Here is a 16295-nt window from a genome sequence, read left to right as displayed (position 1 = left end):
TCTTTATCCGTGTGGTAGATCTCTTAACCCCCTTTATCTTTCCCGCATTTTACTACTTTTTGCCTAAAGACCTCCATGAAGAGGCAATTGACGGATAAAAGGGACTAGTAGTCAATCCCCCGTTATTCAGTGCGTCGTTCTTTAAGATCACACTACGTGTCGATGCTTCAGAACAAAAACTCCAGATCTTTTGTCCGGTCAGTCAGTGGAGAGGGTTCCACCTTTCTGAACCCCCACTTTTTGTCATGAGCTCACCTTGTCCAGGGTTAAGAGCTACGAGGTCTTATCCTTATTACCCTTTTTGCATGAGCATCCCTAAAACACAAACAAACTCATTGATTTTTCTTCTCCTAAGAACACGTTTACTCCTTCTACTACAGGCGAGTAAGTCTCCAAAGGTCGAGCATCCGGTAGATTGCGTAGTAACTTCGTTCATCCCAAAACTTAACCCGTAGTTAGCCAAACTACGGCTTGCTCTGATTCTCATTCCAGATGAGATACGTAAGCATAAGACGTGACGTCTTACCGAGCACATATCCCCCTAACCCATAGCCAGCCGAGCTACGAAGACTCTGATTCTCATATTCAGATGAGATACGTATGCAGTGGATACGACATCCGTGCGAGTCATTTTCTTTAAACCCCTTTTTAGTAAATAATACATTAGATAAACCCACACCCTTTAGACAAGAACAACAAAAGTGGATCCCGTAGAGTACTACAGATGCGTAGGGGTGTTAATACCTTCCCTTCACATAATCGACTCCCGAACCCAAGATTTGGTTGCGAGACCTTGTCTTTTCCTTTCCCTTTTCCAGGTTTACGTCGAGCGTTTCCTTTCCCTCGTTTGGGATAAATAACGCACAGTGGCGACTCTTCTGTCATTTCCTTTTTCGCCGGTTGTTTTTTTCGCAAGTAGGTTGCGACACTTACCTAGTGACAGGTAGTGGATAATAGATTTCTGCTCCTCCTGTGTTGAAGTTTATTTCTTCCCTAGCTGAGTGTGCATTTCCTTAGTGAAATCGCTTTTTTGCATTGGTTCAAGTACTTCAGTTTTATCCTGATCTACTTGTTTCCCATGCAGATGTTTTGTTCCCCAGCTGAGTCTTTCCATTTTATGGAATTCCTCTAGTCTCCTAGCAGTTTTTAAGTCGTAACCTGGCCTACGCGTAACCTTTTATCCCCCTAGAGTCTCTGTCTCCCCAGTGAGTTTTCCTTACGAAATGCATTATACTCCTCGGATCTTCGGTCTCTCTGATTTCTTTTCCTTTGTGGCAACATTTCCCCACAGAGAATTTGCTTTTACATTCATATCATATGCATCATAAGGTCTCTTAGGTACCAAAATTTGTTTCTATGTTGTTATTTAAGCCCATTCTACTGAGTCGATACAAAGATTTTAACCTCTACCTCCTCAGTTAGAATGTTCTTAAATAGGGGCAGCTGTAAGACCCCAATTTTGACCCTAAGACCCCTCATGCAATTTCATCATATGCATTAGCATTGGGATCATACTTTGGCATTCTCCTTACCCCTCTCTCATTGGTTTTTTTTGGGAGAGATCACCAAGCACCATGTGATTGTATCATACTTGTATTTTATCATTTCACTAACCAAAATACCAAAAATATGTCTTTGTATTTGCCTAACTCTTTTGTAGGTAGGGCATGATCATCAAAATTCATCAAGTTCATACATAGGTTTTGAGACCCTCATGGATAAAAGCACAACCAAGGATTGATCCACAATGTCTCTAAGCATCATATGTGAGTCCCAATGATCTCTACATGTTACATTGATCAAGCATTCTTCAAGAGTTTGGAGGTGATTTGCCTTGGAAACCCTAGTTTGACTAGGTATCTTAAGTAATTTCTCCAACAAGCTATCTCACCAATTGAACAAATTTCTCAAGGGACACTTCAAAATTCATCATCTTATGCATATATGATCTACCATGAGTGTAAGACCCCAAATTTGACCCTAAGATCCCTCATGTAATTCCATCATAAGCATTAGCATTGGGATCATATCTTGGCATCCTCCTCACCCCTCTTTCATTAGGTTTGTTTTGGGAGAGATAACCAAGCACTTTGTGATTGTATAATACTTGTATTTTATCATTTCACTAACCAAAATACCAAAAATATGTCTTTGCATTTGCCTAACTCTTTTGTAGGTAGGGCATGATCTCATTGATTCATCAAGTTCATATCTAGGGTTTAAGACCCTCATGAACAAAGAGCACAACCAAGAATCGATTCAAGAATGGTTATGAACATCATATATGAGTCTCAATGTTCTCTACATGTTATACTGATCAAGTTTTCTTCAAGAGTTTGAGGGTGATTTGCCTTGGAAACCCTAGTTTGACTGGGTATCTTGAGTAACTTATCCAACAAGCTATCTCACCAATTGATCAAATTTCTCAAGGGACACTTCAAAATTCATAATCTTATGCATATATGATCTACCATGAGCCAATAAATTCAAGAGAATTGGAAATTAGCAAGTTGGTTGATGGTGGTTGACCAGATGAATTCATCTGATCAAAACTGGGTCTCCCTAGATCCTATCTCCTACAATTTTCACCATATGAAAATGATTCCAAGATAAAACTTACTCTAAGTGACATTACAAACAACTTTCATGTTGAGACCTAGAGCTATTTTTTCTTGGAAAATCATTTTCTATGTTGAAACATTGTAGGTCATTTTGTCTAAACCCTAATTTGAAAGTCAACTTCCCAAGGCCATAACTTGCTCAATTTTTATTAGATGAAAGATTTCCAAGTTTCACAATAAAATTAAATGTGTCTACTTCAAATTTTATGTTTTAAGTGGTAGCTAATTCAACTTTTTTGAGCATGTGATATGAGGTTACATTATAGGTCACTTTTGATCTATACCATTGACCAAGTGATTTTTCTAAACTTCAAAAATGCATAACTCTATCATTTCAAATCCAAATGACATGAAACTGGTGACAATTTTTAAGGCATTTGAAAGAGATACAACTTCTATGAAGACACTTCTCCCATTTTAAGCTCACATAAAAAGTTAAGCAGGGTGGAATATTGAGACATATGGCTTGACACTTAGAAAATTTTTGATATGTCAAAAATTTCAAAACTTCCACCTCAAATTTATCCAACTTCCAAGCTCCAAATGAAAAAGTGTTGAACATGAAAGTTTTTCCTCTTGATCTCACCTTTCCAAATAGATCAAATTCATTCATTTTGGACAAGGAATGCATAGGCTGCGCATCGCATGAACATGGTGACATGACTTGGCAAGGATCAAACTTCAAATCCAAATGCACACTTGCCATGCAATCCAAGCTAAATTCAGACTATCTAGCATTCATTTGTGGACTTATGGCAATGATTTTATGGGCATATATGCTCCCATGCACCCATGCATCATCAGTGACCAAATTTGGAAAGTGATTTCTGAAGGAGAATTGCGATCCAAAACGCAGCGAAAATTATTTTTTTTTCTCCTTTAGAGATCCTTACGAATGATCATGATCAATGATAGAATATTTACCTCTTGTGACGATTGAAACCTTTGGTGTAGATCTCTTGTGACGATCAAAACCTTTGATGTAGATCCACGGAGCGATCATGAACGTTGAACGATGACAACGCCTCTACTCAGTCCACACGAACGGATTCCTTCAGTCACAGTGCTAGCTGGTACGAATGAAGGCTTTGAGTGAGAGAGAGAGAGAGAGAGAGAGAGAGAGAAAACGAAAATAATGCAACCGCAATGAATGCTTCTGCACAAGGGTTCTATTTATAGAACCACTTGTGTGGGCTTCAAGCTAAAAGGCCCACTTAAGTGTATTTGTCCCATATCTTATAATATGCCCAAAATCACTTAAGCACATGGTACCTTACCATATTTCGTATTCTACTTAAGTACATCGTACCTTACGATGTTCTATAATTCACTTAAGGGCACCGTACCTTACGGTATTCCTTAGTTACTCTATCTCTCATCAATCCGTCCTTTGTGTGTGACCCTGTAGGTTTTCGCGGTGTTGGCAATCATATTAAATCACATATTTAATATAATAAACAGTGAGCGGTATCTAGCAACACTTCACTGCTACCCAAGACACGAAAATGTCATGTGATCTGACAAATCCTTTTGTGATAATACTTATGTGAATAATTACCCTTTTGCCCTTATGTCTATATTGAACACAAGGCATAGACCGTGTCATCCTTGTCCAGTTCAATATTGGGCCCATAGACATTTATCTTGTTAGGCAGGATCGGCAAATTCCATCTAGGTCACTCATGTCCCTCAGCATGCTTCATGGAGTACCCATCAACTGCCTTTATGGTTATCCAGTTACGGACAACGTTTGATCAACAATAAAGCACTCGACTCTACATCTAGGGTCCATAGTGGTTTCAGGTCGAAGAGTGGTATACACCATTATCACCATGAGAATAACTTATGACACTTTGCATAACTTTCTATATAGTATTTGTTGGTGTAAGCCCTAGAGGCCAATACTTTTGGTACTTGTATCGAATTATTTAAAGGCATTTTCTTTATTATGGTTGATTAATAAAGTCCCTGGAATAGATAGTCTGTTTAATGTATTAAGTGTGACTTAATCATGAGAACACATTAAACATAAGGACATTATTCTTAAAGTATCCGTAGTCGAGCTTTAGTGTGAAGTGGGATAACATTAAAGCATTAAGACTATTATGTTTGTAGACTGATGATCACATCTCATGGATCATGGATAAAGAGTTATCAAGTCTTAAACATAGGTACGAATATTAGGAGTAATATTTATACCGGATTGACCCGCTATGAGAATACTATATAGAAAGTTATGCAAAGTGTCATAAGTTATTCTCATGGTGATAATAGTGTATACCACTTTTCGACCTGAAACAACTATAGATCCTAGATGTAGAGTCGAGTGCTTTGTTGCTGATCCAACGTTGTCCGTAACTGGATAACCATAAAGACAGTTGATGGGTACTCCACAAAGCATGCTGAGGGACATGAGTGTCCTAGATGGAATTTGCCCATCCCGCGTAACAGGATAAATGTCTATGGGCCCAATATTGAACTGGACAAGGATGACACGGTCTATACCTTGTGTTCAATATAGACATAAGGGCAAAGGGGTAATTATACACATAATTATTATCACAGGAGGTTTTGTCAGATCACATGACATTTTCGTGACTTGGGTAGCAGTGATGTGTTGCTAGATACCGCTCACTGTTTATTATGTTAAATGTGTGATTTAATATAATTGCCAACGTCGCGAAAACCTATAGGGTCACACACAAAGGACGAATTGATGAGAGATAGAATAATTAAGGAACATCGTAAGGTACGGTACACTTAAGTGGAATACGAAATATGGTAAGGTACCAAATACTTAAGTGATTTTGGCATATTATGAGATATGGGCCAAAATGCACTTAAGTGGGCTTTTTGGCTTGAAGCCCACACAAGTAGTTCTATAAATAGAACCCCTTGGGTAGAAGCATTGTCACTCCAATAACTCACTGAGACAAACAACACTGAAGGTGAGAAAAACAAGAAAGGGGGGGGGGTTTGAATTGTTTGGAAAATAAACGCTTTTTCAAAATGAAAATCACACAAGGATTTTTATACTGGTTCGCTTATAACACAAAGCTACTCCAGTCCACCCGGCCAAGGTGATTTCGCCTTCAACAAGGACTTAATCCACTAATCTTGAAAGATTACAAACAACGTCTAAGAGAAAGATCTCTTAGTCCTCTCAAGTATACAGACTACACAGAGTCACTTGAGGAAATAAACAAACAATAGATAAAAGATTTATGTAATCTAGAGTGCTTCTAAGAAAGCAAGTATTACAATATTAAGAACAAGAGTTTTTCACGTAATAAGCAAAAGCTTCGTGAAGATTTAGAGAGCAAGAAGGTTTTCTTGTGTGTTGATGTTTCAGTATATATTTTGGCTTGTTGGCTTGCTAATTCTTCAAAGTTGATTGCAGCCCATTTTATATATCAGTTGAAGTAGTAGTTGAAACTGGTGGATATTAAAATGAATTTACGCCATCACTTAAATAGCTTCTGCAGGATAACTTTCTCTCCTTGAAATGACTACTTACCACAAGTAGTATCTTCTTTATTGAAATTGGAGATTAACGTCTCTTTCTTAATTAGGAAAACCATTTGCAAATCTTTACTTGACTTTAACGTTACTCTTTCATGATTAGCAATTCCATGCTCAGAGTATTTGTGTTTCTGGAGAATCTTGGAGTCTTGCTTCTGATGTTGAGTTCAGATAGTTTCTTCAGACAACGCTGATAACTTCTGGAATTTAGAGATAGCATTGTTCAGAGTCAGAACTTCTAGAGCTTACTTCTTGTTCAGATGCTTCTGATACTTGTTGTTTTGCTCAGAGTTAGACTTTCTTGAACTTGTTTCTACTTCAGATGCTTCTTATCTTCTGATAATTTGTATCTGATCTGGTTATGTATCTGATGACATCATCAGATCTCTTCCTTCTTTCTTTAGAACCCTGCACACTTAGAAACTTTTCGTTAGGGTGCCATTTTTGGTTTCATCCTTTGTTATCATCAAAATCAAGGAATCTGTTGTAGAACAATTTTTGTTCTTACAAACACAACTGAAGAGTTGGAATTTCGTATCTCTCTCTCACTCAAAGCCTTCATTCATAACAGCTAGCACTGCGATTGAAGGAATCCGTTCGTGTGGACTGAGTAGAGACGTTGTCATCGTTCAACGTTCGTGATCGCCCTGTGGATCTGTATCAAAGGTTTTGATCATTATCAGAGATCTGCACCAAAGGTTTGAATCGCCACAAGAGGTAACGATTCTATCACTGATCATGCCCATTCGTAAGGATCACTGAATGGAGAAATTTTTAAATTCCGTTGCGCCTTGGATGGCAATTCTCCAACAGTATTCTCATAGCGGGTCAATCCGGTATAAATATTACTCTTAATATTCATACCTATGTTAAGACTTGATAACTCCTTATCCATGATCCATGAGATGTGATCATCAGTCTATATACATAATAGTCTTAATGCTTTAATGTTATCCTACTTCATAATAAAGCTCGACTACGGATACTTTAAGAATAGTGTCCTTATGTTTAATGTGATCTCATGATTAAGTCATACTTGATACATTAAACGGACTAGCTATTCTAGAGACTTTATTAAACAATCATAATAAAGAAAAAGCCTTTTATTATTAATAAATAATTCGATACAAGTACCAAAAGTATTAGCCTCTAGGGCTTACACCAACAATTTCAAGTGTGCAAATGGATTCAGCTATAAATAGAGCCTCATATGCTCAACAATCAGAAGACATTCGCGCCAGCTTTGATCGTCCATCTCAAACCCTCACTTAGCAAGCATGTTTTGGATGTTGTCGTTGACAGTATCTTGCTTGTCCATTCTGGCCCGGAGTTCATTCTGATCTTGCTTAAGTTCTTTCAGCGTTTGGAGAACCATAGGGATAACAGAAGAGGACTCCCCCAGAGTCAGAGCCTGCTGTGCTTCAGCAGCGGCCTGTGCTTCAGCTTCTGCAGCAGCAGCAGCATCTGCCAGAGCCTTAGCTTCAGCTTCCTTTTACCTTAGGATTTCAGCTTGACAAGCCTTTTCTTCTTCCAATCTTCTGGCTTCTTCAGCTTCTCGCGCAAGTCTCTCTTCCTCTAGCCTCCTGGCTTCTTCAGCAGCTTCTCTAGCAAGTCTTTCCTGGAGTCTTGCCTCAGCATCTCTAATGTAGCCATTTCTGACTTGTTCAGAGATGTTCTTCAGTTTAAAAGCCTCAGAGGTCATCCAGCCAATGACTCTGTTCCAGTGTGTCCTTACAGAGTCAGGATCATCACTGACTTCAGAGTTAGTGGTCAGAGACTTGACCTTTTGTACTGAAGCCCCTGCTACCAGCATGATGGCTTCCTCAAGGGTAGGTACAGAAAGGTTTGGTTCAGAGGTTTGGGGTGAATATGTTGGAGGGCTGAGATTTAATGTGAGAGGTTCAAATTCTGCTTGAGGTTCAGATCTTTGGGGTGAAGCGTAAAGAGGGTTTAAGTCTAAAGGTTCAGTTTCAGTTTCTGATTCAGGTGCAGCAGAGGTGTTTGGTGGGTTGATATCAGAGGTGGGAAGGTCAGAGGGTTGGTCTTCAGAAGGTTGGTTTTCAGAAGGGATGGTGGTTGTTTGTTGTGGTGGTGAAGTTATTTCAGGTTCTGTTGGTTGTTGTGAAGCGAGGTTTTGAGCATAAATTTGGGCTAAGGTTGGAGAGTCAGGGTCAGAGTAATCTTGGTCAGAGGAGATAGAAAGGTATGGGGGTGATTCTGGTTCTGAGGATGATGAAGAGGAAGTGCTTTGGTTCATTTGTTCAGGTTCAGAAGGAGGTATGAATGTACGGGCGATATTTAGAATTGGTGAAGATTGTGAAGTTCTGGTGGTTGAAGGTGGGATATCAGAGGTTGTATAAATGGGTGGTGTTGGGAGAGGATTAGAGGAAGGAGTAGAGGAAACCATCAGAGGTTCAGAGGGAATAGGAGGAACAGACGTACCAGTAGAAATTTTCAGAGGAGCTGGAGATCTGCTTCCAGAAGATTCTCCAATTCTTGCCTTCTTTGCCTGAGATGTTATCTTCTTCTCAGAGAGACCTCTCTTGTACCTGACGAAGTCTTCTTCTGAATCTAGACAACCGTCGAGGCTGAAGTCAGATATGTCAACACCTTCATCCAGCAGACGCTGAAGATAGATAGCAACCGCATCTCTGGGTTCATCCTTGAAGAACCTTGCAAGACCATGAGGCAGCTTCCTCTGATCTTTCAAGGCATCCCAGGAGGTATCCATAGTGGGTCTGACTTGAATCTTCTTTATTATTCCCATACTCTTGAGATTTCTGGCGTTCAGAGGCTTCCCAGTATCTATTGCCAGATCTTGCATCAGCTTGGCTTTCTCCAGATGATCTACCAACCCATTCTCAATGAAGACATCAGATATGAGCCTTCCCAGAGGGATGTAGGATCTGGGCTTCATGTTGTTCCTGGTTTCCCTTACAGAATCTCTGAGATATCTGAAGAGAAGTGCAGGAAGGCAGATCTTCACACCCTTCTGAATGTAGTACAAAATGCACTTCTGATCTGCATTGATGTAATCAGAGGAGTTGGATGCTGGGCGGTGGTGAATAGTTCCCAGAATGATCTTCAACCACACTCTGAGGTTCTGATGCAGCTCTTTGTTCTTTGAAGGATTTCCTTCAGTGTTGGGTTTGAAGATGGTTGGATTGATTACATCAGTAATGCGCTTTGACCTAGGAGGGATGTTGTAAATCCTTTTTCCTCCATCTTTCTCCATGTTCAATAGGGAGGCAATTGACTCTTCAGTGATTACTATCTTTACTCCCAAAACATGAGAGACGATGAAATGATCATCAGCATCTGCAAATCTCCAGAACTCCTTGATGAGAAGTGGGTAAACAGGGCCATAGAGCCTTTGGAAGTAGTTTCCCCAACCTTGTTTACGAAGTTCTTCAGTAAGATCAACGCCATTTCTCTTCAAGTTGTCGAAATCTACTAGTGTTTCACACAACACGTCCAGTCCTTCAAAAGGGGTTGCTAGGTTTATATGGGGTTCACGGTCAAGAATATGGGGTTCCTTGTAAACAGGGGTGATGGAGACGCCTGTAACCGTTGGAGTTGGAATGCTTGAAGTTTGAGCAGTTGAGCTTGATTCCATTTGTTGAGAAAAGTTAAACACTTCTTGTTGTTGAGCGTCCATGGTGAAGAAGAAGATGAAGATTGAGAGTTTACAGAGAATGCTTCAGAGAGGTTTAGGGTTTTAGAGAGGGTTTGAGAGTGAGTGAGAGTGAAAAGTGTGTGAAATGTGAGAAAAGTGTTTAAATACTCTAAGTAAAACACATGCAAAACGACACATCAAATTGCGTTAGTACAAAGCTCAAGATTGCACGCTTGGGGGAAAAATGATTACAGCTAATTAATGAATGTCTAATCCCAACAGTACGCACACTGCTCAAGGAGATTTCAAACGTCTGTCCTTTGAATTTCTTTTGACAGCTGTCTAAAAGTTCTAGGGTTAGACGCTTAGTGCTCCACGTGTTGATGTATCTGATTTTCAGGAATACCAAAAGATTGATTCCTGGAGATTTCTAACTCAGATATCTTCTTAACTGGTAGAAGTATCAGAGTCAGAGGCAGAAGTACATTTGTTTTTATATCAGAGTCTCATTTTACATTTTCAGAGCCACACTTCATTCATGGCAATTTTTAATGTTCAGATTTTCTAAGATGAAAAGAAATCTATCTTCAGCTAGAGTCTTAGTAAAGATATCTGCCCATTGATGTTCTGTATCAATGAACTTCAATGTTACTATCCCTTTCTGAACATAGTCTCTGATAAAATGATGTTTTATTTCAATGTGTTTGGCTCTGGAATGTAGAATGGGATTCTTACTTAAACAAATAGCAGCAGTATTATCACAAAAGATAGGAATGTTACTCTCAAAGATTTGCAGATCTTCTAACTGATGCTTCATCCAGAGCATCTGAGTTGTGCACAGTGATGCTGAGATGTATTCTGCTTCTGCAATTGATAGAGCAATTGTTGACTGTCTTTTGCTAGCCCAGGATATCAGATTGTTTCCCAGAAGCTGGCAATTTCCAGATGTGCTTTTTCGTTCTAATCTATCTCCTGCATAATCTGCATCACAGTAACCAGAAAGTCTATACTCTGATGTTTTCTTATACATCAGGCCCAGGTTAGGAGTTCCTTTCAGATACTTAAGAATTCTCTTAACTGCTGTTAAATGAGATTCTCTAGGATCTGATTGGAATCTGGCACAAAGACAGACGCTAAAGAGAATATCAGGACGAGTAGCAGTCAGATAGAGAAGAGAGCCTATCATACCTCGATAGAGCTTCTGACAAACCTTGTTGCTTACCTCTTCCTTTTCAAGAATGCAAGTTGGGTGCATGGGAGTTTTTGTAGAGTTGCATTCAGTCATGTCAAACTTCTTCAGAACGTCTTTAATGTACTTGCTTTGATGAACGTACGTGACTTCTGGAGTTTGATTAATTTGAATTCCCAGAAAGAACTTTAGTTTTTGCATTAAACTCATTTCAAATTCTGCCTGCATTAACTTAGAAAATTCTTGGCAAACAGAGATATTAGCAGAACCAAAAATAATATTATCAACGTAAATCTGGCATATCATGAGATCATTATTAAGGTTTTTACAGAAGAGTGTAGAATCAACTTTCCCTCTGATAAAATTTTGTTCCAGAAGAAAATTGCTTAAACGTTCATACCAAGCTCTGGGAGCTTGTTTAAGTCCATATAAAGATTTTTTAAGTTTAAAAACATGTTCTGGAAAGTTTGAATTTTCAAAACCTGGAGGTTGATTGACATACACTTCTTCTGAAATATAACCGTTAAGGAATGCACTCTTGACATCCATTTGATATAATTTAATAGAGTGATTAATAGCAAAAGATACAAGAAGACGAATAGATTCTAACCTTGCGACTAGAGCAAAAGTTTCATTATAATCAATACCTTCTTGTTGACTATAACCTTGAGCTACCAGTCGAGCTTTGTTTCTGACGACTTCTCCTTTCTCATTCAGCTTGTTTCTAAATACCCATCTGGTTCCAATAACGTGAGTGCCTCTGGGCTTTGGAACAAGATCCCAGACATCATTCTTTGTGAATTGATCTAATTCTTCTTGCATGGCTGAAACCCAGTCGTTATCCTGAAGTGCTTCATCACAAGACATAGGCTCAATCAGAGACACTAGTCCCAGAGGAGTATCTTCAGAGGTTCTGAAGGTAGATCTGGTTCTGACAGGTTTGTCCTTGTTTCCCAGAATCAAATCTTCAGATACGTTGATACGACTTTTAACTTTCTTTGGGATTTCTGGGGTTTTAGTTTCTTCAGAGTTCTGAGTGACAGTTGCTTCTGGAGCTTTATCAGAACCTGCAAGGGTGATTTCTAAATCTGCAAAATCTTCAACTAGCTTTGACTTTTCAGGGTCAAGCTTATCATCAAATCTGACATGAATTGATTCTTCCACAATTTTGGTTTCTGTGTTGTATACTCTGTAGCCTTTAGAGCGTTCTGAGTATCCTAACATAATACCTTTCTGTGCTTTGGAATCAAACTTGTTCAGATGTTCTTTAGTATTTAAGATAAAGCAAGAACATCCAAAAGGATGAAAATATGAAATGTTTGGTTTTCTTCCTTTACACAGTTCATAGGGAGTCTTTTCCAGAATGGGTCTTATAGAGATTCTATTCTGAATGTAACACGCTGTATTTACAGCCTCTGCCCAAAAGTGCTTTGCCACATTAGTTTCATTGATCATGGTTCTAGCCATCTCTTGGAGTGTCCTATTCTTCCTCTCTACAACTCCATTTTGTTGTGGAGTTCTAGGGCAGGAGAAATCATGGGATATTCCATTAGAGTCAAATAATTCCTCAAAATCTTTGTTTTCAAATTCCCCACCATGATCACTTCTGAGTCTAACAATTTTAGAGTCAAATTCTTTTTGCACTTTGGAACAGAAACTGGTGAATACAGAGTGAGACTCACTCTTGTGCTTTAGGAATTTCACCCATGTCCAGCGGCTGTAATCATCAACAATTACTAGTCCATATTTCTTTCCATTGACTGATGCTGTTTTCACAGGACCAAATAAGTCAATGTGAAGAAGTTCCAGAGGCTTAGAGGTAGAAACAACATTTTTCTTTTTAAAGGATGTTTTTGAAAATTTTCCTTTCTGACATGCTTCACACAGAGCATCTGAAGAAAACTTCAGTTTAGGTAGGCCTCTGACTAACTCGAGTTTATTTAGCTGAGAAAGTTTCCTCATGCTAATGTGGCCCAAGCGTCTATGCCATACCCATTGCTCTTCGTGAACTGACATTAGACATTTAACATTTTGATCTTTTAAATCAGAAAGATTTATTTTGTAAATGTTGTTTTTCCTCTTACCAATAGTTCCGGAGCCTCTGATCCTTCCTTTCTGATCTCCTCCGAAGCCTACAAATCCAGCGTCTTTAAGTTCCAGACTTTGGAACATAGACTTTCTTCCCGTCATGTGTCGCGAGCATCCAGAGTCCAGGTACCATGACTGGTGTCTGAACTTTGCTGCATAGGATATCTGCAACATACACAATCTTATCTTTTGGTACCCAGAATCTCTTGGGTCCTTTCAGATTAGTTTTCCCAGAGTTTCTTGTAACTTTGGGTTTTCTAGCATTTTTAAATTTTTGTTCTTGTGTGTGTGTATAGTGATATGAAAAGGGAGACTTAAGTTGGTTACTGGTAGAAGTTTTATCTTCCTTAGGATCATACCCAATTCCCTTTTTATTGTTCTGACTAACTCCATAAATCATGGATGCCATAATACTCCTATCTATCCCATTTTTCAGAAATTCTTGAAAGGCTTCTTCGTATTTATAAATTATTTTATTTGAAGTTTGTGGTGCTTGAGACAATGCTTCTTCTAATTCTGAGCTTTTTGTTTTTGCTCCATCTCTTTCTAACGTTAAAGATCTGATTGTATCTTCTCGTGCTAGAATTGTTATCTCAAGTTCACTACATTCTTCAAATTTAGCTTTAAGACAGCCTTTAATGTTTTTAATTTTTTGTTTTAATTTCTGATAAGAGCTAAGAGTTTCTGACAAGCATGATTCTAAATCAGATCGAGAAAGTTCAGAGAATACCTCTTCAGATTCTTCATCTGAGCTACTGGATGTGGTAGCCATAAGTGCCACGTTGGCCTGTTCATCAGAGTCAGATTCTGATGATCCAGATTCACTATCATCCCAGGTAGCCATCAGTCCTTTCTTTGTCTTGAAGGTATTTTTCTTGAAGCTTTCTTTTCTAGAGTTGTCTTTCTTTAGCTTGGGGCATTCATTCCTGTAATGACCTGTTTCTTTACATTCATAACAGGTAATATCTTTGTTAGCTTTACCTTTTGAAATTGACTCTGATCGATCCCCTCTGGGTCTTGGTCTTCTGAAGTTGTTGTTCCTCTTTTTCCAGAGTTGCTTAACTCTTCTGGTTAGTAGGGACAACTCTTCTTCATCATCAGAGTCTTCTGGTTCAGAGTCGTCAGTATCTTCAGTTTCTGCCTGGAGAGCTTTGGTTCTGTCAGGTTTCCGTCTTTCAGATCTGGACTTTAGCGCTACGGACTTGTTCTTTTTCTGAGGCTCATCCTCCTCTAGTTCTATCTCATGGCTTCTGAGAGAACTGACAAGTTCTTCAAGGCTGATATTGTTCAGATCCTTTGACAGCTTCAGAGCAGTAACCATAGGTCTTCATTTCTTTGGCAGACTTCTGACTATCTTCTTAACATGATCTGCAGTTGTGTATCCTTTGTCTAGCACCTTGAGACCTGCAATAAGAGTTTGGAATCTAGAAAACATAGCCTCTATAGCTTCGTCATCTTCCATTTTGAAGGCTTCATATTTCTGGATAAGCGCCAGAGCCTTCGTCTCTTTGACTTGGGAGTTTCCTTCATGAGTCATCTTCAGAGAGTCAAGTATATCTTTGGCTGTCTCTCTGTTGGTGATATTTTCATACTCGTTGTAAGATATAGCATTTAGGAGTATGGTTCTGGCCTTGTGATGATTCTTGAAAACTCGTTTCTGATCATCTGACATTTTACTTCTGGGAACTTCAGCTCCATCCTCTGTGACAGGAGGTTTGTATCCATCTGTGACAATGTCGCAGAGTTCAGCATCATAACCCAGAAAGAAACTTTCAATTCTATCTTTCCAGTAGTCAAACTTCTCTCCATCAAAAACAGGAGGCTTAGCATTGTAACTATCTTTTTCATTTGAGTGGGCCATAGTTTTTCTCGTACTGGATCTCTCTACACTGTTAAGTGTTTGATTAGAAAATCAATAACAGAGCCGGAGCTCTGATACCAATTGAAGGTGAGAAAAACAAGAAAGGGGGGGGGGTTGAATTGTTTGGAAAATAAATGCTTTTTCAAAATGAAAATCACACAAGGATTTTTATACTGGTTCGCTTATAACACAAAGCTACTCCAGTCCACCCGGCCAAGGTGATTTCGCCTTCAACAAGGACTTAATTCACTAATCTTGAAAGATTACAAACAACGTCTAAGAGGAAGATCTCTTAGTCCTCTCAAGTATACAGACTACACAGAGTCACTTGAGGAAATAAACAAACAATAGATAAAAGATTTATGTAATCTAGAGTGCTTCTAAGAAAGCAAGTATTACAATATTAAGAACAAGAGTTTTTCACGTAATAAGCAAAAGCTTCGTGAAGATTTAGAGAGCAAGAAGGTTTTCTTGTGTGTTGATGTTTCAGTATATATTTTGGCTTGTTGGCTTGCTAATTCTTCAAAGTTGATTGCAGCCCATTTTATATATCAGTTGAAGTAGTAGTTGAAACTGGTGGATATTAAAATGAATTTACGCCATCACTTAAATAGCTTCTGCAGGATAACTTTCTCTCCTTGAAATGACTACTTACCACAAGTAGTATCTTCTTTATTGAAATTGGAGATTAACGTCTCTTTCTTAATTAGGAAAACCATTTACAAATCTTTACTTGACTTTAACGTTACTCTTTCATGATTAGCAATTCCATGCTCAGAGTATTTGTGTTTCTGGAGAATCTTGGAGTCTTGCTTCTGATGTTGAGTTCAGATAGTTTCTTCAGACAACACTGATAACTTCTGGAATTTAGAGATAGCATTGTTCAGAGTCAGAACTTCTAGAGCTTACTTCTTGTTCAGATGCTTCTGATACTTGTTGTTTTGCTCAGAGTTAGACTTTCTTGAACTTGTTTCTACTTCAGATGCTTCTTATCTTCTGATAATTTGTATCTGATCTGGTTATGTATCTGATGACATCATCAGATCTCTTCCTTCTTTCTTTAGAACCCTGCACACTTAGAAACTTTTCGTTAGGGTGCCATTTTTGGTTTCATCCTTTGTTATCATCAAAATCAAGGAATCTGTTGTAGAACAATTTTTGTTCTTACAAACACAACTGAAGAGTTGGAATTTCGTATCTCTCTCTCACTCAAAGCCTTCATTCATAACAGCTAGCACTGCGATTGAAGGAATCCGTTCGTGTGGACTGAGTAGAGACGTTGTCATCGTTCAACGTTCGTGATCGCCCTGTGGATCTGTATCAAAGGTTTTGATCATTATCAGAGATCTGCACCAAAGGTTTGAATCGCCACAAGAGGTAACGATTCTATCACTGATC

This window comes from Lathyrus oleraceus, chromosome 4, assembly GCF_024323335.1.
Source record: "Lathyrus oleraceus cultivar Zhongwan6 chromosome 4, CAAS_Psat_ZW6_1.0, whole genome shotgun sequence".
Lineage (NCBI taxonomy): Eukaryota > Viridiplantae > Streptophyta > Magnoliopsida > Fabales > Fabaceae > Lathyrus > Lathyrus oleraceus.
This window is presented reverse-complemented; position numbering follows the sequence as displayed.